This window comes from Leguminivora glycinivorella, chromosome 2 (assembly GCF_023078275.1).
Source record: "Leguminivora glycinivorella isolate SPB_JAAS2020 chromosome 2, LegGlyc_1.1, whole genome shotgun sequence".
Lineage (NCBI taxonomy): Eukaryota > Metazoa > Arthropoda > Insecta > Lepidoptera > Tortricidae > Leguminivora > Leguminivora glycinivorella.
The window spans coordinates 29,898,259-29,923,513 of record NC_062972.1 but is presented as its reverse complement, the minus strand read 5'-3'; the positions used below and the strand labels follow the sequence as shown (position 1 = coordinate 29,923,513).

The 25,255-nt window shown below is 35.4% G+C and overlaps 1 protein-coding gene across 2 annotated transcripts in view; it reads right to left on the bottom strand.

Moving 5' to 3' along the window:
• The window catches only part of LOC125242274, a 41,666-nt gene extending 26,518 nt beyond the window's left edge, over nucleotides 1-15,148 (bottom strand). Inside the window, exons 1-2 of one of the 2 annotated variants that reach the window (XM_048151034.1) lie at nucleotides 15,073-15,089; nucleotides 4,438-4,567 (exon numbers count right to left, since the gene is read on the bottom strand). The gene's annotated coding sequence lies outside the window, so the exon portion shown is untranslated. Of the gene's footprint in view, nucleotides 1-4,437; nucleotides 4,568-15,072 lie in introns of both variants that reach the window. The other variant, XM_048151033.1, reaches the window with a different exon arrangement.
• Between the last annotated feature and the right edge of the window lie 10,107 nt (nucleotides 15,149-25,255).

The window sequence follows — 25,255 nt, the reverse complement described above, 5'->3', positions numbered from 1 at the left end:
CATAAATAATACCTACTTGAAATGTGAAACGTGAATAAAATTATTTGATTTGTTTTTATAAATAAATTTAATTAAATAGTATTGTTAACAACACATTACAAGAAATACGTAGAAAAGAGAATTTCTCTCTAACGTAAAGCACACCATCCTTCTTGCATTCATTACCATGCAAAGAGATTTATAACTTAAAATGATTGATGACTAATGATTAATAATTAACAATAAAACAATTTTATTTGTGATCACCCTATATGGAGCGTGACGTCAAATTGATGTCATCGGCACGAAAAGTACGCTCCCTGGTTATCAAGGTGTTGATTATTGTGACAGGTAACATGTCAAAATGCATTTTATTCATAAAATGTCCGTTTAGGTAAGTAATTAAACAAAGAGGTGAGTTTATACTACAAAACAGGTTCGAACTATTTTCTCTTAACAACCTAGGTAGGGGAACCATGTTGCGACCAAAATAACAGGATTTATAGTCATACTAGTTATGAAAAAAAAGCTGCACTTTTGGATGGAAGCAAGCCGCTTTGCATGGTGATAGCAGACATCATAGTAAACGATTTTTTCCGAGGATATCGAAATTTTATCCCTTAGGAAGCCGAGCGTAGCGAGGTGTTTTATGAAAATTAAAAAAATTCTATCTTTTTATTTTATCGTCCGATTTGGACAAAACGTATCTCAAATGAAAGCTATTGATTTGTGTAATTTAAAAAAAAATACAAAGAAAAAAATTTGAAAGAAAAGTAAGAAAAAAATAAAAAAAGTAAATTTACGTCTCGCACTGAATAACTTCAAAGAATGACAGACAAAATGTACAATGTCGATATACGAGTTTTTTTTAATCGAAGACAGATAAATTTTTAGTTGAAAACTGAAGACCGTATCGAAATCAGATGAGCATTTTTTAAGATACAAGTTGCCAAAGTTGGGAAAGATCGATTTATATGGCCACTTTGAAATTCCTTTGCCAGAAAGTCAGAAATAATATTTTTTTCTGACACAGAAAAATACATAGTAACAGTACACATCAAAATAAAATTAAAAATTCCGAGGATATTATAATTTCATCCCTTAGAACGACGAGCGTAGCGAGGTCGGTTACGAAAACCGAAAAAAAAATCTCATTTTTTTGTACGTCGTCCGATTTTGACAAAACATATTTCATTTGAAAGATATTGCTTTATGTAACTTAAAAAAAAATATTGAAAAAAATTGGACAAAAAATGTAAGATTTTTTTAAAAAAAACCTTAATTTTCGTATCACACTGAATAACCGCAAAAAACGGTAGACACGGTGTATAATTTCGATATATGATTCTTTAAAATTAAAGACAAATAAATGCATGATTATAAACTAAAAACCGAATCGAAATCGAATCAGTAGTTTTTAAGATGCAAGTTGTCAAAGTTGGCTTAGTTTGTTTATATGGTCGCTTATAAATTCCTTAGCCTGAAAGTCAGAAACATTATATTTTTCTTACAGTTAAAAGTATGCATAGGTAATAGACATCATAATAAACAATTTTTTACGAGGATATAAAAAATTCATCCCTTGGAAAGCCGAGCGTAGCGATGTCTGTTACGAAAAACAAAAAAAGGCAGTTTTTTTTTATTGGGTCGTCTTTCTAAGGGTTTTTAAGGAATGAAATTTTTATATCCTCGTAAAAAAATGTTTATAATGATGTCTATTACCTATGCATACTTTTAACTGTAAGAAAAATATAATGTTTCTGACTTTCTAGCTAAGGAATTTATAAGCGACCATATAAACAAACTAAGCCAACTTTGACAACTTGCATCTTAAAAACTACTGATTCGATTTCGATGCGGTTTTTAGTTTATAATCATGCATTTATTTGTCTTTAATTTTAAAGAATCATATATCGAAATTATATACCGTGTCTACCGTTTTTTGCGGTTATTCAGTGTGATACGAAAATTAAGGTTTTTTTTTAAAAAATCCTACATTTTTTTTCAAATTTTTTTCAATATTTTTTTTTAAGTTACATAAAGCAATACCTTTCAAATGAAACATGTTTTGTCAAAATCAAACGACGTACAAAAAAATGAGATTTTTTTTTCGGTTTTCGTAACCGACCTCGCTACGCTCGTCGTTCTAAGGGATGAAATTATAATATCCTCGGAATTTTTAATTTTATTTTGATGTGTACTGTTACTATGTATTTTTCTGTGTCAGAAAAACATATTATTTCTGACTTTCTGGCAAAGGAATTTCAAATTGGCCATATAAAGCGATCTTTCCCAACTTTGGAAACTTGTATCTTAAAAAATGCTCATCTGATTTCGATGCGGTCTTGAGTTTTCAACTAAAAGTTTATCTGTCTTCGATTAAAAAAAACTCGTATATCGACATTGTACATTTTGTCTGTCATTCTTTGAAGTTATTCAGTGCGAGACGTAAATTTACTTTTTTTATTTTTTTCTTAATTTTCTTTCAATTTTTTTTTCTTTGTATTTTTTTTAAATTACACAAATCAATACCTTTCATTTGAGATACGTTTTGTCAAAATCGGACGATACAATAAAAAGATAGAATTTTTTTAATTTTCATAAAACACCACGCTACGCTCGGCTTCCTAAGGGATGAAATTTCGATATCCTGGGAAAAAATCGTTTACTATGATGTCTACTATCACCATGCAAAGCGGCTTGCTTTCATCCAAAAGTGCAGCTTTTGGCCAAAAATTCTCCATAACAAGTATGACTATTAGGAAAACAATGATATTAATGATTATTTACTAATTTAATAACACGCGACCTAACATAGTGTCTCAGCAATAGGAAGACGAGTTTGAAAAACATGTTTTGTATTACGTTCATTGAAACACCCCGTATATGTATTATTAAGTACAATACACTTACAGGAATATAGCAATTTAATGTTTGTTTATACAATATGCTCTTGCTCATTACACTGATTTACAACAATTACAAGTAAGTATACACAGAAATCTAAACAATTTTGTCAAAACACTGTGTTTGTGTTGCACTGAGAGCGAAATTTTGACTTTTTTTTAACAAAAGACGTGTGCGACAAGAGTGAGCTAACATTTAATGCATGATAATAATATGTGGGTGTGTTTAGTAAAACGTCCCACGTTGTCAATTGCTATAAAGCCACCAGTCAATTTATTCATATAAAGATACAAGCATCTCATCATTATGGTATCCAAGCGACAAAGTGGGACGTTTTACTAAACACACTCACGTATGAAGGAAGTCTTCGTGAATGACACGATCTAACTTTAAAATATGTATTTGATTGACAGTATTATAATCAAATCACAATTACCAGATCCACAATTCTCATTATTAAGGCCAGTTGCATCAACCACATTTGAAAGACATATATCAGAACTTCCCATACAATAAAATTTTACGAACGCTTTAACGGTGACATACGGTTTGATGCAACCGGCCCTTAATCTAAACTTTTCCCCCATTTAAAACTCGGCACCAAAAACAAATGAAAACCTGATGCTCCAATAATGGAAGCCTTTCGTCATCCAAATGAATGTTCTCAAGTTTCTTGTAAAAAATCGGCCAAGTAGGTATTGGTGAAAATTGACACGCAGCGGCGCTGCCGAGTCCATCATAAAGTTCTAACATTAATCTTCCCAGTCAATTCAGATTTATCTTTGTTTTAGCGAGTTTCTAAATTCTGCGTCTCGGGTTAGTCTCGTTTCTACCTTTAATCATGTGATTAAATAATAAGTTTCATCTCATTTCAGTTTTCGATGTATCAATTTTGACATTGATACACGAGTAAAATCATAATAATCAAAATCGTCGTCATACAGGTGCTAAAAATCAATTATTAGTTAAGTTCTTTTTCTTAGATTCGGTCGGTCACAAAGAAAACAGATTTGTGTTAAAAATATTTCAAATCAAATTTCTAAAGTAACCTTATGGAAGAGTAACAAAATTTTTATCTTCATCACTTAGATGGCTGGCACTGCTGGCAGTCTGCTGTGCCTTTCTCCAGAAACTTCCTGCCTCGCACAGCTAAACTGTGGAACGAAGGTCAACTGTGGTATTTCCGGACCAATATGACCTTAAAACCTTCAAGATAAAAGCGTAATTCCATCAAGGGCTAACAACGCAATAAGTGGAAAACGAACTAACCCGACACCAGATAAGGTGTAGAATTTCGATCGTTCGGAATAAATTAGGGCAAAGTTTCAATTCGGCTCGGAGTGGAGTTGAGACGTTCACGGTACGCTGCTTCGCCGTCAGACCAGTCATTGCTGTAAGACCAGGCTAATGAGATATTGGATGATGATCAAATAGAATAATGGAAGGAAATTACTAAATATATGGGGTTCTTCATGAAGCAGTAAGACTATGATGGACAGCTGAGATCATTTTTTCACGATGTCTGTCACGTTCCAACAAGTATGTACTTACCTGTGCGAAAGTGACGCCTGATATGACAAGTCAATAAAATAAGGCCACAGGTTTTTAGGATTCTCAAAGGTCGGCAACGCATAAGTGGCGTGGCTCTTCCCATCAGGCGACTCGTCTGCTCGTTTGCTGCCTATTTCATTAAAAAAATAGTTAGTCAATAATACTTAATTAAAAAAAAAAGTTTAGAGCTTTGATTTTTGAATTTTATTTTTTATTTTATTTTCCGATTCATTCTTTAACATACGTCAAATATTAGCTCTTGATACGACATGGGTATACTAGCATCAACATTTTTTTATCTTAATAAACGTTAGTTTTGGCAGATATCTTTCTAACATCGCAGAAACACTCTACGAGTATGTATACGGCAATTAATAATTTAGAAGCGTAAACTTCAAAAATCCATTAAACTTAACGACAACCCAGACCTTGTACCATATTCAGAAATTTTCCAGCCATTACAATAAAACGCACAATAAACCCCAAGAAAACAATATATTTGAATTATATCACCCAATTTCTTTGCGACGGAAATGTACGCCGTAAATTTTTGGAACCAAATAAGTGATATACAGGGTTATTTTTTAGTCACCTTACAAAAAAAAAACCCTGAATTCAGTATCGTTAATAGAACCCATTTCAATAAAAAAACATTATTTTTAAGATTTATTATTTTTTTATTTTGATTCCTCATAATTTTTACAAATTACGGACACCCTACACACAGCTGATTTTGGGTTCATTTGAGTTCAGCGGCGGCCGGCGCATGATTGGGTATGACGGGGGAGCGCGCGCGCCGCTCGCCGCTTTACAAAAGAAACACCGCCCCTCAGTCTCACGCCGCGCTCTCTTACGGATAGTCGTTTTATGTTTTCCTCGCACGCCAGTGAGCTAACGCGAAACGATGTACTCAAACCGCGAGTTTTATGAAATGGTGAGAGTGTACGCCAGGGCTAATAACAATCTGCGAGCGGCTCGTAGGTTGTACGAGGCAGAGATACTGCCTGTGTTAAGAAATACCGGTTTGCCTAATGCTCGTCTCCCATGTCATGTCTGCAAACAATTTAATTAGTGTAAGTGAGTTAAGTGAGGAGAAATGGACTCCATTTGTAAGTACCTAAATCAAACGATTATTGTAAATACTTAGCTGATTCCAATTTGCCTAAGCACATGTCGTTTTTCACTTTATCGACTTCTTCTGTGAATTAATTTGTCTTAAAATGTTAAATGTTTTTTATTGACTATCGACATGGGCTTTGACGGTCCTAAGCCCGTGAAAGTATGAAGGAAAATTTGTAATCGCTGTAAAACCGGCGCGGCTAAGAACAAAAGCTGCCATCTTTGAACCCTGCCGACGCCGCTCAGCTCCCCGCCCACCCGCCTCTCCCCACCCCCTGCGCAAGCGCTGCCACTGGCCGCGCGCGAGTGCCCCGCTCACTCCTCGCCTCCGCCGCTGCCGTCAGTAACTAGGGTGACCAAGTTTTCTACTGTTTTTGTGGAATAATTTGGGTGCAATTTTCTTTTTTTTTATTTGAGATGGGATAAAAATAAAACAAAACGTATATTTCATTTACCTTAGCGATCATTTATACGAAGTTTGTTAACTGACTAAAAAGTAACCCTGTATAGCAGTAAAAAATATATGCGACATTTGCTCGCTAATAAAAATTTCATGAGGCATTTTTTATGCTAACATGCGTATTGATTAGATGACGTTGAGTTCGTAAAATAGAACATTTATTTCTTATGTCTTCGGGTCCGTGCCATCGTAATGTGCATACGTAAGAAAAAAATTTAACACAGGTATGTGTTATAATATACATTGAAATAGATATCATACACGAAAGAAAAAACTACAAAGCCCACTGGTGGGCGAGCCGGGTGTTGCCGTCTTTTCTTTCGTGTATGATATCTATTTCAATTTATAATTTATATATATATATAGTAGTGTGACTACTTGCAATAACCTAACCACAAAATTAAAATTTTGAAAAAACCCCCGACCGCGACCTAGTGAACCGATTTTCATGAAACATGGCTAAGAACACTCCCGACTAACTCAGCTTTCAGACAAAAAAACTAAATCAAAATTGGTTCATCCGTTGGAGAGCTACGATGCCACAGACAGACACACACACAGACAGACAGACAGACAGACAGACAGACAGACATACACACAGACAGACACGTCAAACTTATAACACCCCTTCGTTTTTGCGTCGGTGTTTAAAAAAAAGAACAAATCAAAAAATATTCAATAAAAAATAATTTGATTTGTTCCCTAGGTGTACAGGTATGGGTTTTTGGATTGTCAGTTTTATTGGCTTTGTGTGCTAGGACACATCACAGCGGAAGCAGTTCCCGTTTGCTATGCAATCTACGCATATTGATTCTGGTGGATTTTGTGTAGTTGTTTGTTATCCCTAAAGTGTAGTGTTTTGATACGGTGAGAAATGTCACTATCAGCATCACTTGACTCGAGTTGCAGGCGTCCAATAGGCGACTTTTGCACGCTTATATACCACCAACTTTGTAAAATATTAACGCATTGTGAAAAAGAATTCTGGAGCAACTACTGACAAGATAAGGAATACATATTGTAAAAAGATAACTAGATTCGGAACGGGAGACCAATTCAAATGTATAAACTTGCTACTAGTTTTGATTGTATTTGATACGATATTTATTTGGACTTTTCCAACCTCATACATACCTCTTATTACTGATATTTTTGGGTTCTCCAAGCTCATTAACAACGTCCCAAAAAATTACGTTTCCACTGTATATCACACACATAAATGTAAAGAAAATCTCTGCAAGAAAACATTTCGTAATGGAACAGAGTTTTTCGAATATTTTTTATTAATGTACACAAGTCACCATTAGGAATCTTCAGGTATCAAACACAATAATATATCATAGTAACAAGTTGTTACATCTGAATGAGCCTTTGGGTCTTTATCTTACAGAGACATTTTGCTTAGAATATTCCATTTTCTCTTGACATTTTTATAGATATTCCCGCATAATGATAAAATGCGATACAAAGCAAAACAGAAAAGTTTGTGAACGACGAGTAAACTGATTATTTTCTTAACAACTTTTTAGTTTCGTATTTTGTTGATACTTTTTGTATTGACAAGGAGTTTTAAAGAAAGCAAAGAAATTACTGTTAGCTTTTAGCTAAGTTACTTCTAATATTTGGAATATCTTAATATATACTATTAGAGTAAAAACACCAGGATACCACTATTAATTATACAGTTTATTGAACGGAATCTCTAAATAAAAGCTTAGTGACATTCTATATATGCGTAGCGATGCGTAGGGATGGGACGCGACTAGTGATGTCCTTATAATACGAGTAGGCTTATGTTGAAAATCCAAGCGTAAAAAATGGAAGGTATATTTTGTAGATACTTACCAAGATTATTGTGTTTTTTGTCACGGTTGTAGTACTTACAGTCTTAGATATTCCTATTCTTATAGTGTTATTTCTCGATACAAGATTAAAAGTTTTAGAACGCCAATTTGAAAAATAATAATGAGACTTTGACAATTCTGACCGCACATCATCATCCTCCTTGCGTTATCCCGGCATTTGCCACGGCTCATGGGAGCCTGAGATCCGCTTTGACACCTAATCCCAAGATTTGGCATAGGCACTAGTTTTTACGACAGCGACTGCCATCTGACCTTCCAATTCTGACCGCACATATTTAGAAAATATATTTAGGATGTCAGATACTTTTGGTGCGTTGTTTGATCCGCTACTTTTGACGCTAACTGTACTAGCGTTTTTTCAGACTTTATTAATTTTACACTTAGGTTCTGCTTCTCGTTATCAATTCACGCATTATAACCTCATGGTAGACACAGAAGCATTAGTCCGATCATGTAAACCACACCGGACAAGGTTGAACCGACACGACACATGTCCACTCAGTGATTGGTACATACTTGTACAATAAGTCCGACGTGGATTACCGCTGACATCATGGACAGGTAATCCGAATTAGACACCAATCTGCGGGTATATTGACAAGTGATTAAGGAATTAGGGACTGAGACACGATTATACTGTTTATGCTATAAATAAGTAGGTACCACTCAACATAACGTCCCGTGATGTCCTTACAGTCTGACCAAAAAGAGTAGAAATTAAAAACTGGCAACATTTTAGTGCTCGTTAAAACTAGTGCCTACGCTAAATCTTGGGATTAGTTGTCAAAGCGGACCCCAGGCTCCCATGAGCCGAGGCAAATGCCGGGATAACGCAAGGAGGATGATGAGTGGGGCAGAAATCGACCGCGGCATATGGGTTTCATTGTGTTGTGAGCGATGGATTAGTTACCTGTCACTGCACTGATACACAATAAAATTTCTTTATTTTTTCAACCAAGAGTGGCACTGAAACAGCAGATTCATGTGCCCTTTTTTGGGTACAGGCGTGCATTCACACACCCTGTTTTTATTTAATTCCGTTAACTTTAAGGGAAGGTTCTTTAGATCATATACTATTAATTTATCTAAGAACACAGAGAACCTCCTATAGAGTGGCAATCTTGTATATTTTGTTCGCGATACGAGTCACCAGTGTTTGGGGTGCGAGGAGCGGGCGGGGAATGTGTTAAGCGCGCTGTGATTGGCCGTTTCAAGGACTGCGGGCAGTCGCGCCAGATGAAAAGGGACAGAAGTATGACTGTCCCTCTACTGACGCGTAAGTGGCCAATGTAAGTTGACCTATGCCGGCTCTGAATAAATTATAAATATGACTTATTTGTGGAATGTAATGCCGTCTGTTTTTAAATTTGAGCTTCTTGTTACCTTTCCACACCATTTCACACTACAGGTGGACATCTTTAAGGCATCAAAATACCCTTTTCCAATTTTTTAGTGCTAAAAACACGCGCTGCTTTCGGGTCTGTTACTTGGTCGATACTGATCGGGCACGGCAAGCGCCCGCGCTTATATCAGTGCAAATACTAGGAAGGCTGGCGACCGCGAGTCGTCTTGTAATGGATGTCTATAGGGGTTGGTCTGTGTCTAAGAAACATGCGTCTTAACTTTTACGGTTATAGAGTTATTAAAAAAATTACTGAACACGTGTGTGACAGCCTTTACCACTTACTAAAGTTATTTGTTTTGACATGTGCAGTAAATCACTTGACACTAACTTGAATGTAATTCTTAAGGGTCTACTAAATACACTAATAAATTCATTTATATGTTTATTCTTATTTATCTTTTCTTTTCATTCTTATGTATGAAAGCGATGATTTTTTTGTTGCGAATTTAACTAAAAGTAATATACAGGTGTTTCCTGATAATGAACCCAACGACGTGTCGAATTTAACGGAAAACAAAAAAAACACGGTGTATAAATGAAGTTATATTATATTCATTCACATGACGGTCAGCTTGACCCTTTAAACATTATAATTTTACGAAACAAACAGTGAGAAAACAGACGGAAATAACTCGTCCCCACAGCCCCGTGGGAAATCTCGGCTGTTTGAAAACTTAAATTACGAGGAAAATATTGAAAAGTAATCTTACGTTGAATTCTGAAGTTAAAGAATGGCGCATTGTAGTGAAAGAAATTACGGAACTGTTTCTTTAGACTGCAAGTTTTGGTGTAAGATTTTTAAATTAACAGAGCCCAGCCCCTACCATGATATTTTGACGTTTTAAAATACCCACTCAATTGCTCTAAAATTGTCAGTGTACCTACTCTATTGTCAAGTAAAATAAAGGTGACAGCTGGTAACTAGAGCTACCAAAAAGGAACTAAGTGGCTGTTACTCTACTCGAGAGCTCAAATGTGACAGAAAATTTATGTAAGGTACAGCGGAGAAAATCTTGATTGGAGGGCAAATGTAACTGGTCCATTTTTTCCATGTTTTACAATGTTTGCATTATTAAATAGATTATCCACATCGTCCACGTGCCCATACACACCGGCCCACAGAAAATGCACCAAAACGACAATTGGAATATGGTCTTGAAAAGCGTGAGCAAAATTGTCTTTTCACCGACGGCCACATTGTCACTTATTGCTTGGATTGTTTCAGTTTTTGATTTCATCATTTTATATTGTTTTATATATTATCATATAAATAAATATATTGTCCACCGGTTATATATATTATGGTAGGCGTGGATATTATGTAGAACTCAACATCATAGTTTAATAATGGAAAAAATGGATTAGTTACAATTTGTCCCCTAGTCGAGTATTGCCCCGCTGTACCTTATGTAATTTTTGGTTCTAGTATATATCAAAGTAACCGTTTGGAGCATTGGTCATTTTCTCCATACAGCTAATGTAATTTTCCGTGATTTTTACGATATTAAGAGATAATTAGATGATCATAATCGTATTATTTTTTTATTGGGAACAGTTAAAGCCTTTGACTTCTTTAAAATTATTTATATTATAATCATTCTGACGCGACGCAACAACAAAACAATATGTGAATTCAGCCAGTTGATGATAAGCCACCTACTTAAGTGGTCGTTTAACCCATTCGCTGACACTACGTCGACAGCCGAACTACTGCCGCAGAAAGGACATATCCGTATATATATTTTCGGTGACAGTATGTCGACAGGCGAAGCACTGTCAGCGAAAAGGTTAATAAGTAGTTATTTGTTTTTCAAGGGGGCAAAGTTGTTGTTTAACCGCACGTGCCAATATTGATACCCGAGCAAGTGAAAGATTCTAATATTGAACCGCGAGCGTAGCGAGTGGTTCAAAAAGTGGTATCTTGAGCGTTGCGAGGGTTCGTAGGTTAAACAAACTTTGCCACTGAGTGAAACACAACATTTTTCACCACACCAACACGAACAAAATTGTAACTATAAAACATCAAATTAAATCAAATCCATCAATTTATTCAATATTTATGATTCAAAATCATCATTTATAGGTAAATTCTACCAGCCAGCTTAAGACATCAAGTTAAAATTTGTATGAAATTACTTTGCACTCTTGTGGATAAAATGCAATTTTGCTATCTTTTTTCGAATAGCCTTTACCAGTTGGTGTGGTGAATACATATTTTTTGAACTTTGGCAGAATTCATCTTTCTTGCTTACATTAGGTATAAGTGAAACACAAAACAGTCTCAAAGGATAGGTAAAATTAGTTTTCCATGAGCGTGAACAAGAGATTACTCCAATGTTAATTTTACATTGTTTCTGTGATACTAACTCAATGATGTACATTGTATAGAATTTAATACTAAGCCATTCACCCTGAGTTCAACACAAATTACAGGAACCTCCTCAAACGATTTTGTACTAAATTGGACAATAATTAATTGATTATTTGATAACGGTGTAAAATAAGTAAGAGTTTAGAAAGTTTATCAAACTCTCTTTTGTACTTAAAAACCAACTTTAAGCCCTTTTAAGATTTATAAACCTTGTGCTAAAGAATTTAATACAGTTCACAAGTGTACTCTTGAAATCTAGCGTTTAACAATACTTAAGAGTATTAGTAAGTTCACAAAGAAAATGTAAGTTATTTATAGAGATTTGAAACGATTTAATCCTACTAAGATGAACTTATTTACTTTGATTAGTTTTAAATTAAATTTAAGAATAAAATTTTTACGAACAACGGATTTTAAATTTGTAGCAAGTTTTAATTTATACCGTGGTAAACAAGCATACAACACGACTGATGGTAAGCACTCAGCGTAGGCTAAACGTAGTTTAGAAATCCTTTTAATTATTAATTACTCTTAATTAAAAATCCCATTCATACCGTTAACAGATCTAACTTATGATGTTTATTTGAATTTGAATACGTCCGTTCTTCCTTTGCAAAAAAGTTTACGATTTTCCACGAGCCATCAACAGAAACAAGAACAAATGACCAACAAATCATATTCCATTTAATAAGGAAACATCAATTTCCGGAGATCCCAATTTTAAAACATTCACATATCATTAATATTACTTTTTAGGGTCAAATGTGGATGTAAGTAGAAGGATAACCGTTTATAAGGGCCATTTACATGGTGATATATTTTCAAGACCAACCAAACACCGCAATGAGTGTACCTAATTAATAGTTCGTGAATGAAAGATTCTAATGAAGTACTTCACTAGATGTTCCTTCATTCATTAGTTCGGCTCGAAATAATATAGTTCTTTTATTCAGAAATTCAGTTAAAGTATCTAATCAGTACTCTTTCGCTCAGAGTGTGATAAATTAAATTAAAATTAAATGTGTGTCAACCACAGGTGCATGAAGCCCACAACAAAATGCGACATAAGGGCAAAACCTGTTCGCAATCATTGACATGACGCTGTTGGAGCAGGAGCGCACACGCCGCACCAGAGAAGCAGCAGGCACATAGTAGCTTTAAAACATGCCACACGCGCCTCCGCGAACATCCCCGATGCGCTGCAGTATCGCGGCAGCCCCATCAGCGCCCTAAATGCATTATTATATTGTACTTGTAGGGCCTTATACGATTTAAGATTGAACTTTCGCCATAGACTGCAAGTATAAAATGTTGTACAAAAAGCTCTAAACAACGTCACTTTACTGTCATTTGAACACCGAGCAAATCTTCGTGCAATCATATTAGCTCTGATCGACAAGGCCCTACGTTCCCGCTCTATAAAGACGACTCGCGCAAAATGTTCCAACTCGCTCCAATTTTTTTCCATCCTCCGAAATCCCAATAACCTTAGTACTGTATTATTTATTAAATTATAATTATAATATACGAAATTGGAAGACAGTTTACATTTTGTATTAAATCGTTCAATTAAAAAAAAACTCTGTTATCTGAGATTTATTATTCAAATACGCTTTTTAATTTCTAGCAACGAAAAGTATCAAGAATTGTTGGACAACTGTAATTTAAAGTCCACGTAAGATTTCATAATTCAAATTTCTTATAACGAACTTTACGACTTCAACTTGGAAATTCATCTGACTTCTAATACCTACAATTTGTAATTTTAGTACTTATACATTTCAGGCCCTGTAGAATGGCATTTCTGCGACGCGAAACGAAAACGAAACGCCGCGAAAGGGAGTCTGGCTCTGTCGCGCCAGTACGCAAGAGCGATAGAGATAGATAACTACGAGCGTTTCGTTTCGTGAGCGTTTGTGCCATTCGGCTACCCAGGTACCTGAAGAAACATTCGCCGTTTTTAACTTCCTCATTTTGACAGATTCCCCACCAGACTCGAACCAGACAAATCTCACAAATCTGTATGTATATCAGCTATCCAGTCACCGCTACCCTTACTCATTTACATGGTAACATCGTCTGAAAATTGCCCGCTGGTGTCGTGAATATATGAATTTATATGGAAAATATTGACAGCTACCCTGTCACGAATAACAATGAGATTTGTCGGAATGAATCTTTCCGCCGAGGCGATGGGTGATTCGTACTGCCTACTGATAGGAAGATTGTTGCTGGGAAATCTGTGTTACTGGAAAGCAGATGGCTTATAATCGAATATCGGGTTTCAGGGGTAACATTGTAGATGTGAATTTTAAAAGAAAAAGTCACAAAGCGCTCTGGTAATAAGTAAACGGGGTCGCTATAAGACAATTTGGGGCCACTTTGATGGTGTTTAAGCGATAGCGCTAACTAGTCTGATCACTATGTTATGTCAAATTGATATTATTTGACATTGTTTTTCTCTTAATTATTGATATTAATTCTAACTAATTTTACCTCTAATATGACGATCACCTATTAGATTTTTTTCATTTGACAGGTACCTATTCAATTATGTATTTATTTTTTAGTTGGATTATTTGTAAATGCAGTTTATCGTGTAAATCGGTAGTTTTCATTTTTATTTTTACGCTTTTTGTATTGATTATTATTATTGACATTAGATCATTGAATGAATGTATGTGAAATAACATACATACATACATACAATCACGCCTGTGTCCCATGAAGGGATAGGCAGAGCACATTAAAATACTCAGGTTTCAGTGCCACTCTTGGCAAATAAGGGGTTGAAAGAATACGAAACTGTGACATTGCAGTGACATATTGCCAGCCTCTCGCCTACATTATTTTATTATATTTTTATTTGTGGCATGTGAAATAATTATATTTATATTGGCGATCATAATGTAAATTCATATAGGTTAACATAGCATAATTTATAATGTAATTTATCATTATGATATAAATTAAACTAAACTATGTTAGCCAGATTAGGACGCTAGATGTAAATTTTATTTAAATGATTGATGTAGTATTTTGAATTGCGTTGTAGCGTAATTTCTTAAAGAGGGTCAATAAAAAAAACGAGAGCTAAAAAAATAAGACAAAACTGTACAATCACTGCACCCACATTCGCGAATTTCTGTTTGGCCCTATGGTTGACTGGTAGAGAATGCCTCAAGGCATTAAGTCCGCCATTTGTACTTTTTTTTCCAATTGTGCAATAAAGTTTAAATAAATAAATAAATAAATCACCCTGAACCTCCATGCTACGATAGAAAAAATCTAATTTTCCGCTTTAAAATAAAATGCCACGTAAGATTAAAAAATCTCTACTTTCCAAAGAAGTTATCTTGGCCTTTCCCCTGCCTCACACCATCTGATAGTGGCTGTGAGCGATAGAAATACTTACTGGAACCAAGTTCAAATATCGCCAATTCCAAGTTCGGTCCATACACATAGCCAGCTTCGAGAGACGACGATGGCGCGAACGAGTTATCCTCTAAATAGTTAGTCCTCTAAATCGCTCGCTCTTTCTTTTATTTACACGTTCCCGTCTGTCCACTGTAAGTTTCCTCGCATTTGGTGGGACCAGGGTAGTTACCATGACGTGCTAAAGCCGTTCAGTTTAGGTTGAGAGAGAGGGACGGAGCTATGTTACTGCTATAGCTGTGTCCCTTTCTCTCAACCTAAACTGAACGTCTTTAGTACGTCATGGTAACCCCCCAGTTCCTAAAGCTGGCTCACACCATCTGATAGTGGCTGTCAGCGTTAATGTGAAACACTTACTGAGAGCCAAGTTCAAATAGCGCCCATTCCAAGTTCGATCTGTATCTGTACCTATAGTCAGCTTTCAAACCAACCTGGTGCCGTAGCCGAATGGCATTTCTACGACGCGAAAAGAAACGAAACGCCGCGAAAGGTAGTCTGGCTCTGTCGCGCCAATACGCAAGAGCGATAGAGATAGATGCTATCTACGAGCGTTTTGTTTCGTGGGCGTTTGTGATTTCTGAGCTCAAGGAAGAAATGAGGCAGATGATGGTGTTAATTAAAGATCAGGGCAGGGAGCTCAAAAAAATCAGTCCCACTCTTAAGGAAATTAAGGAATCTAACAATAATATAAAGCAGTCTGTCGACTTTGTTTCGGCGCAAATGGAAGACCTTAAAAAGAAAGTAGAGAAACTGGAGATGGAAAAAAAGAAGGACAGGGAATACATTAATCTCTTGGAGGAGAGACTTGAAGACCTGCAGAGAGATGGACGCAAGAAAAATATTGAAATTAAAAATGTACCAAAACTGGATAATGAAACTAGTGCCGACCTGGTAAATATGGTAGTAAGACTCTCCTCTTCCGTTGGTAGTCAAGTATCACCTTCAGATATATCTGATATATACAGGGTGCGACCAAAACAAGAAAAGATACAAAATGCACCTATCATTGTAGAGATGGTATCGGCTATGAGGAAAGTGGATTTATTACAAAAATGTAAAAAACATAACTTGAATAACTCCAACGACAAGCTCAGCGCGAAACATCTAGGTCATACGAGACAAGAACACAGCCCTATCTATGTCTCAGAGCAACTTACTCCTAAGGCAGCCCGACTAAGCTTCTTGGCCCGTGACCTGGCAAAATCGAGAAATTATACTTATTGTTGGTCGTCTTTTGGCAAAATTTATTTAAGAAAAAATGCAACATCAAGAGTTATACATATTACAAGTGAATCACAGGTTCAAAACCTGTTCCAAGAGTCCTGACTATTCTCAGCGTCGTCTTATTGTATAGTAACAATTGATGTAAATTACGGCGCTTACCATACGAGCATGTCCTTATCAATCTATACACAAAGATACTCTCTCAAATACAATAACACATCTAAATCTCACATGACACTTTTAAAAAATAAACATAAATCAAAAAACAGTTTAACACAAGTAAAATGCACAGTATACGCAAGCTTTTTCCTCACGCAAAAGTTCTTAACGGCCGCAGGAAACACACAGCCCTTATTTTCAATCAATGGATGATACGCTCAACACAATTAACAATATAGACGATTTTACGGTTGCTCAGTCTAGGGAGTGCAGTTGTGAAGATGTTACTGAACTCCTGGATTTCAACCAATTTGATCTAACAATAATATCCCAAAACATACGTAGCATATATTGCAACATAGAAAACTTTCTAGTAACATTTTCACAATTTGAATTCAACACCGATATAATAATATTTAGCGAGTGCAGAATAAGCGAAAATAAACCCATCCCGTCTCTGGATAACTATACTAGTTATTGCACTACTAATCATCTAAACCAGAACGATGGCGTAGTTGCATATATAAAAGATACTCACAAGGTTATAGTAAAGGAAATAATATTAGCTCATGCGTCTTGCCTGGAAATATCAATTTTGGGCAAGAAAATTCTTGGTATTTATAGATCTCCTTCCATAAGTAACGCAGAAAACTTTCTAAATACGTTAAATCTGCATTTAAAAACTATTGATACATGCAAAGATATTGTAATCTGTGGTGACATAAACATAAATTTAATTTACAAGAGTAGTGAAAATACCAATGACCGCAAAAATAGACTTAATTATTTAAACATTTTAGCTATGCATGGAGTACTCCCGGGGCATATGCTTCCTACCCGAAGCAAAACATGTCTCGATCATTGCATGATTAAAACTGATAAAAGTCACTCCAAGGTAAACATTTTAGTACTTGATGCAAATATTACTGATCACTCTATGGTTTTAATAAAACTACGTAGTAATATAATCACAAAATCTATTCAGAAAACTAAAATCAATACAAACTTTGAGGAAGCAGCTAGTTCACTCTTAAAGGAAGACATGACACATTTACTTAGTATTAATGATCCAAATAAACTAACAGATCTTTTGATATCTCACATTAGGAAATGCCTTTTAGAAAATACCACCACTACGGTACTGTCAAGAAGCCACCGTATTATTAAGCCCTGGATTACCCCGGGTGTCCTTCGATGCATACGACATAGAAATAACATGCAGAAAAAGCTACGGGCGGAGCCCGAAAATACTGTTTTGAAAATTACGTACAAAAGGTATAGGAACTTCTGCAACGGGCTCATTAAAAAACTGAAACGTAAATATGACATGGACCAACTATCAAAGGCGAGCAAGAATTCTAAATCTTTATGGAGGACTGTAAATGATATTACTAACAGGAAATCAAAAAAGATGGAAAGCACAGAGTTACTCGATTGCAGCACGTCGCCAATGGACTCTGTCAACGTTGCTAACCAATTCTTCTCTAGTATTGGTAAAGATCTTGCTGAACAAATACCTCCCAGTTGTCAAGTACCTTTTCTAATCGGCCGTAATGCTAACACTTATTTAGACTCGTTTGTTTTGTATAACACAAACCCAAATGAAGTCTACGTTATATTGTCAAATATGAAGTCTTCAAGTGCACCTGGGTGGGATAATATCCCTACCAAATTTTTAAAAAGAATAAGCGGTATAGTGGTCCCTCTCTTGACTCGTCTAGCTAACCTATGTTTTGAACAGGGTGTCTTCCCTGATTGTTTAAAAATGGCTTTGGTTACACCGGTGTATAAGGGTGGGAGCAAAAATAACATCTCTAACTACAGGCCTATATCAGTATTGTCATCAATTTCAAAAGTCATAGAGAAGCTCATTAATATACGGTTAATTAATTATTTAGACAAGTATAACATATTATCAAAGAACCAATACGGCTTCAGGCAAGGTCTTAGCACTGAGGATGCCGTAACCGCTCTTTCCTCTGAAATTGTGAAAACTGTAGACAACAATAAAAAATGTATCACGGTATTCCTTGACCTCAAAAAAGCCTTCGATACTGTATCTGTTGTAATACTAAAAAACACTTTGGAGTCTATAGGTATCAGGGGTACCCCGTTGTCACTGCTGAGTAGCTATATTGAAACCAGAAAACAACGCGTAAAAATAAATAATTATGTGAGCGATGAAAGTGTTGTTAGTTATGGAGTCCCACAGGGTAGTGTACTTGGTCCTACTCTATTTCTCATCTACATCAATGAACTGTGTAATTTGCAAATCGATAAAGGGTCCATCTATACCTATGCTGATGACACGGCAGTCGTTTTCTGGGGAGAAACCTGGGATGCAGTAAAGGAAACGACAGAGCGAGGTCTCGCAAAAATAGCCCGCTGGCTACAAACCAAACTGCTAACCCTTAACACTGAAAAGACAAATTACATCTGTTTCACAAAGTATGACAGGACACAACCAACGTCTAATTTTACAATCACAATACATACTTGTCCCGACACACCTGGTCTTGGTTGTTCATGTTCAGTTATTAGTAAAGTAGAGTCCACCAAATATCTTGGTGTAATGATTGACCAAAGACTAACCTGGCATGTGCACACTGAGCTGATTATGTCTCGAACACGAAAACTAATTTATATTTTTAAGAATATACGACATGTTGCATCCAAAGATCTGTCGAAACAAATTTATGTGTCCTTAGTACAATCAATTCTCAGCTATTGTATACCGGTTTGGGGTGGAGCTACAAAAACGAAATTCCTAGAAGTTGAGAGAGCTCAAAGAGCTCTACTAAAGGTAATGTACTCTAAGCCCCTTAGGTTCCCTACGAAAGATCTATACGAACTCTGTGATCTGTTATCTATTAGGAGGCTATATATTTTAAACGCTGTCCTGAAACGCCACAAAACAATAAATTACAAAATTATTACTAATGACACGAATAGGCGTAAGAAACGAAATGCAATCTCTGCACCTTTAACAAAATCGGTATTTGCTAAAAGACAATACGAATTTCAGTCCGCTTGTGTATATAATAAAATAAATAGTGAAATTGACATTTATCCTTGCGTGTATAGAGAGTGTAAGAATAAAGTAAGTAACTGGTTGAAGGCTCAAAGCTTTAATGAAATTGAAGAGTTGATAAAATAATATAAAATTTACATCAAGTGCGCGCACACAAACACACACACACACACACACACACACACACACACACACACACACACACACACACACACACACACACACACACACACACTCACACACACACATTATATAATATGTATATATATATATAATATATATATATAACCGCAAATCTATCACAAAATAGAAAATTAGTTACTTATATTAGGTAAAAGAAGATAATTGTTGTATTAGGCATCTTATATTTTTTTCTTCTCCACATATACTGTTTAGTTTATAGCATGCAATCCTCTTGTCTTGATTGTTCTAATAAAAAGGTATGGTATATGTATGAACATACACACTAGACTGTAAGTAAAACAACCTGTGGAAGAGCGGTGTTCTCTTAACACAAGTATCTAATATACTTAAAAAGAGGCACCAGCACAGAAATTGTAATCGATATTTTTGTTACTGAATAAAATATTTTTATTTATTTTATTTATTTATTTGGTAATTTCAAATTTCAAAATAAATACAATAAAAAAAACTAAATTAAAACTAAACCCAAAACCCATCCAATAAAAACAAAATAGATCGTGATCAGCAGCGCAGGCTTCGTCAAGTGGACATAAAACAAATCAGCTAAAGGCTTTGTCGACTATATACAAACGAAATAATCCGCAACAGGCTTTGTCAAACTTAAACACTAAATAACCTAGGGTATGGTGCCAACCCGGACCGGATTTAAATAAGTACATTAGAAGTATTTTTTTAATTAACTTAGTATAGTCCAATGGTTACCTGGTTAGCTCAAGAAGGTATTTAAATTTAAAAACATTTGTGTTCATAACACATTACCGAGATTCGAATCACAAGAACACAGGACGTCGTTTATACCTCTACGTATAGGCAGGATCACAACCGATTTTCTGTCTTACGAAAGTTGTTTTTTTATCGTCTCAATGCACCTTACCAATTCTATTTTAAGTGAATTTATTAAAATGTATCCATACTTTTGAAACTCCCTGTATATCAAAATGGGCTCAATTTACACTGAAGTCCGAATCCAGGAATCGAGTGAACATGTCCACCCCTGAATAATGCAGTCCCCGTCTTAAGGGGGCGACGTGAACTTATTAAACTACAGTTAACCGCCACTTAACTTGCTCGGTTAGTTTGTTAGTGCTATAGTCAAATTCAGAAGGAAATTTAGCATGATTTCACTAGCGCTTGTGCTGTAGTATAGCAGTGTGACGTTACTGCTGACTGCGGTGCTGCCACAAATAACATGGGCAGCAACATCTTTTTTAATACAGTTGCTGTTTTTTTTCGTACTCGTGCGTATAAAGTATGCGTTCCATTTTACGACTACATACCGAGCTGTTTTAATATTAGTATATTTGACTAAGACGGAATAAAACTTTAAACATACTATTAAGTGATTAATGTTTAAAACATTGATATTTCATATGTAATTGTTTATTTTTAGTCATACTAAACATAATTTATAAAATGGTTTATACTTTGAAAAAGTGGCTCATAATGAGTCTTGTAAACAGAACGTGAAATGGAACGAAACGAAACGCGTCGTCTGTCATTTAAAGTAGTGGCGTCTTACCAATGTTACCAACTTAATGCAAGCACGTTCAAAAACCTTAATATGTTACGCGATTTGTCATAATTATTTTATGTTATTTGCAATACTTCGTAAATGGTCGATTGAATTAAAATGTAGGTATATATTAAACAATCGTCCCAAATCGTAAATGTTCATGTTTTTTATGGCACACAATGAAATAAATAAATTGTGTTGGATGAATAGCAAAATCGAAAATATGAACGCAAGTTTCAAACCTTAAATTTCAAAAAATGCGTCAATGTCAATGCGAAACTTGGGAGTTCGGATTGTTTATTGTTTTATTACGTTATAGTAGTGTTTTTTTTGCAACTGTATTAAAAACGTCGTTCGTCACACGTGCGAGAATATCATTCTTCACTCGTCTCGAGTTTGTGGCAAAATGTCTCGAGACTCGTGAAGTAATGACATACATCTCGCACTTATAAGGAAATGTACTGTTTCGACATTTGTGACAGAAAAGTTGACGATAATGTTATGTTCCGGTGAAATAAAAACTATGAATAAATGCTTCTAAGTTGTTGTAATTTACATGCATTTTGACAATTGTGTTAAGTAATGCAGTTAGAAGCAGTTTAAGTCAAATGTCAAAAGCATGACATTTTCGGCATCAATACGTGTCACGCTGTAATTTTGCTGGGTAAATTTTCCATTATATTTTTGTAGTAGCTAAAACGTCACATTTCTTTAAAGTGAAATAATATTAATCTATGAATTGCAGTGAAACTAACCGGCTAACTTAAGGAGCGGGCGACGTGAACTTATTAAACTACAGTTAGCTGCCACTTAAGTTGGCCGGTTAGTTTGTAACGCTTTGTGCTTTGTTGAAGTTGCTTTGGATAGTGTTGAAGACGGTGATAATTTCTGTTTAGCATATTCAGCACAGGGCAACCTAATTCGTATATTATTGAGCAAAAACCTTAACTATGACTTTTATATACTATAAAATTTACTAATTATGTATGCGAGTAAGACAACAGCTCCATAATAACATAGTGTATATGGGCATATTTTTATTTTGTTGTTGATTTCCCTTTTTTTATTCTGGAATTTTTTTCACTCTTTCTACTGATAATCATGAGCTCTTTTGATTCTACTAGGAGACAAAAAATGACTATATATTTTTTTGTCTTCCTCTGAGTAACGATCAAACAAGTTGTATGAGAAATTGTAACTCAGCGGAAAAAAAATTGTGAGACATTTCTTTTTCTGCGGAATTGAAACTCATGATTCTGAGTAGAAAAAGTACAAAAAATCCCACATTTGGAAGAAAAAGTAAGACAGACAAGAAAATAAAAATATGCCCATAATATCTTTGGATGTGTAACAACATAAAACGATTTTCAACGATCATATAAAATAGGTACTGTATTCTTCTAGGCCCTAGTACAAAATATGGATTCGTCTTTTTATCTGTCGCATCTAAAGCTGTGGTTTCAAAACGACCCGCTTGAGGCGTTCTTCAAAGTCGCATACAAATTGAGGTTTACCGAATCGTTTACGACAAAAAAACTTTGTATTTTAAACTTTCAGTTTCATTTTCAACACATGCTAAAGCTATTAAATCAAGGGCATTCCACGAGAATGTCGTTTACGACATGCTTTTGTCTTGTATGGCAGTTATTTGAATCATCCGTAGGTAAAGCTAGAGAAAATACATACTGCTAATTTGTTAACCAAGTCATGAAAGGTTGTCAGACACCACTTAGCTTTCTCAGCATCTTCAGAAGTATTAGAAAAATTGCATGACGTTTGCGACATTCTCGTGGAATATTTAAAGTCACACACAGGTCGAACGCAATTAATTAACATCAATCGATTAATTATCGCCAACATGGGGACCAGTGATTCAAATGTTCAAACCAAAAGATCTATCTTCGGACCAGTGCGCGGATGTTGTGAGTGCTGTGTGTCGTGCGGTGGGAAATAAACAATAACTAAAAGCGGGTAGATTATATTTATTTGTCTACCCCGAACATTTATATAAATTAATATCGGGTAGTTTTGTGTTGTTTACATCTCCGGTGACACTTTGCTGGGACGTCAGTCTTCCGCGACCACGGCCAGTGCAACCTGGCCGAAACGTTGGGAAAAAAGGTAAAAATAATGTTAATTAATCGCGTTCGACCTGTGTGTGACTTTAAATATGTGTACAAAGCGCTAGAACTTAAAGTGTTATATTGCAAACCGTTCTCGTGGAATGCCCCATTAGGGTACAAAAAATGACAAACGCTTTTAACCCCCCATAAACCTGTATCGAGGCGTGGCAAAAATGACACTTCGATACAGAAGATTGATACCCTTTTTAAACGTTGCAATAAATGCAGGGCTTTAGATCTTATCATTCAGTTTCCTAGAGAAACAAACCATCAATCATTTAGGGCCATTAAGCTCTTCGGAGTTTAATCGGCTATTTTGGGGTTCCGTAGACAATGGGCAAACTGAAACATAGCTAAAGCGTGATTCGAAGTTTATCATATCGGAATACCTACCTATTCTAATAGTTAATTACTCATTTAATATGTTTACCACTTGTTTTTCGCTCCTTCTGCAGCATGATTATTATGCCGTCGATGTTAAATGTATAAGTTTACAGGATGATAAAAAATACTGAATAACGAAATCAAATGTATAAGTTTACAGGATGATAAAAAATACTGAATGATTTTTAGCTTTCACATAAAATTACGTTTGTTATTGTCTTGTAGTGACAGAACCTGCCTTTTAGTTAGTGTAGCTACCGCTGGCGCTAGTTGCAACTAGCAATGGCCGCCTTAATGAACAGCCATAGTATGGTACGACCAAACGATAGAACGCTGTGTGTGCGATCTGGTGTATGACGCTTTCCTTTTTTCTTTTAATAAATTCAATGTGTTCTGTCCTGTTCTGTTTGTTATTATTCTTTATTTGTATACTTAGATCTTGCTTATATCACAGCCTGTTGTTATTTTTCTTGTAACGTTTTCAATTTTATTCTTTTTAACTGTAGTCCATTTTTCTTGTATATGTGTTTTGCATTTCTTCTGTCTGTTGCCCTCCGTGAATCTTTCTCACTTGATGGTCTCATCGGAAGATCAGCGCTGGAAGTCACCAGCAACACGCTGAGATGAGGCCATTTCGTGGCACTTCATCACTTTCTGTCTTGTTGTTATTATGTGTTCTTTGTCTTGTCTGTGTTCACGAATAAATGTTTATTCTATTCTATTCTATTCTACCTTAAGTATTAATTTTATATAGGATATGAGTTGAATATCATTGTCGAAAATGTCGCTTGTTTAAACTTTTTTTGTTTACAGAGACAGTATTATTTGATCCACATTAACTCTTCAGATTGATTGAGGTTTTAATCACGACGTATATTCCTCTGTTTGAACCGTACTGTGATATATTATTTATACCGTCGCAGTTCAAAATATCGTAAAATTTACTTAATATACCTGATACCTGACTGTGATATTCCTCTATATTTTTTAAATGGAACAAAGTTAAGAGCTTTGTTCGTTTCGGTGAAGTTATGACCAATCAATTATTTTTGTGCCGATGTTTAAATTTTTTTATAAGATGCCTGCAAAAATATAAAAATATATGTTTTTCAGGAAGGAAACATATACGCAAATATTAATCAAAAATCACAAGTAAGATCTAGAGTTAAGGGAGGTCTAAGGCAAACGCACCAGTTTAAGTACTAAAACATGATACTGTGAAAATTGGTTGATGGTATAGAACCCTCGGTGTGTAAAACCGTCTCGCACTTGTCCGGTTTTAAAGGTTTTTGTAGAATATTGGAGTTCATTATAATGACGTAAAATGACAAGTGTCAGCCTTAATATTAGTGGGGTATAAAAATGAGCCGAGCCTACAAAACGCTTCTAGCCTGTCAATTTATAATTCAAGAAATATTTATCATCCAGCCGTAATGCGGATGTTCATATCGCTCCCGGATAGGTCTATATAGTCACGAGAGAAGTTGTCTCTTGCATTCAGACGCTGTTTAAATCATCTGTCAAG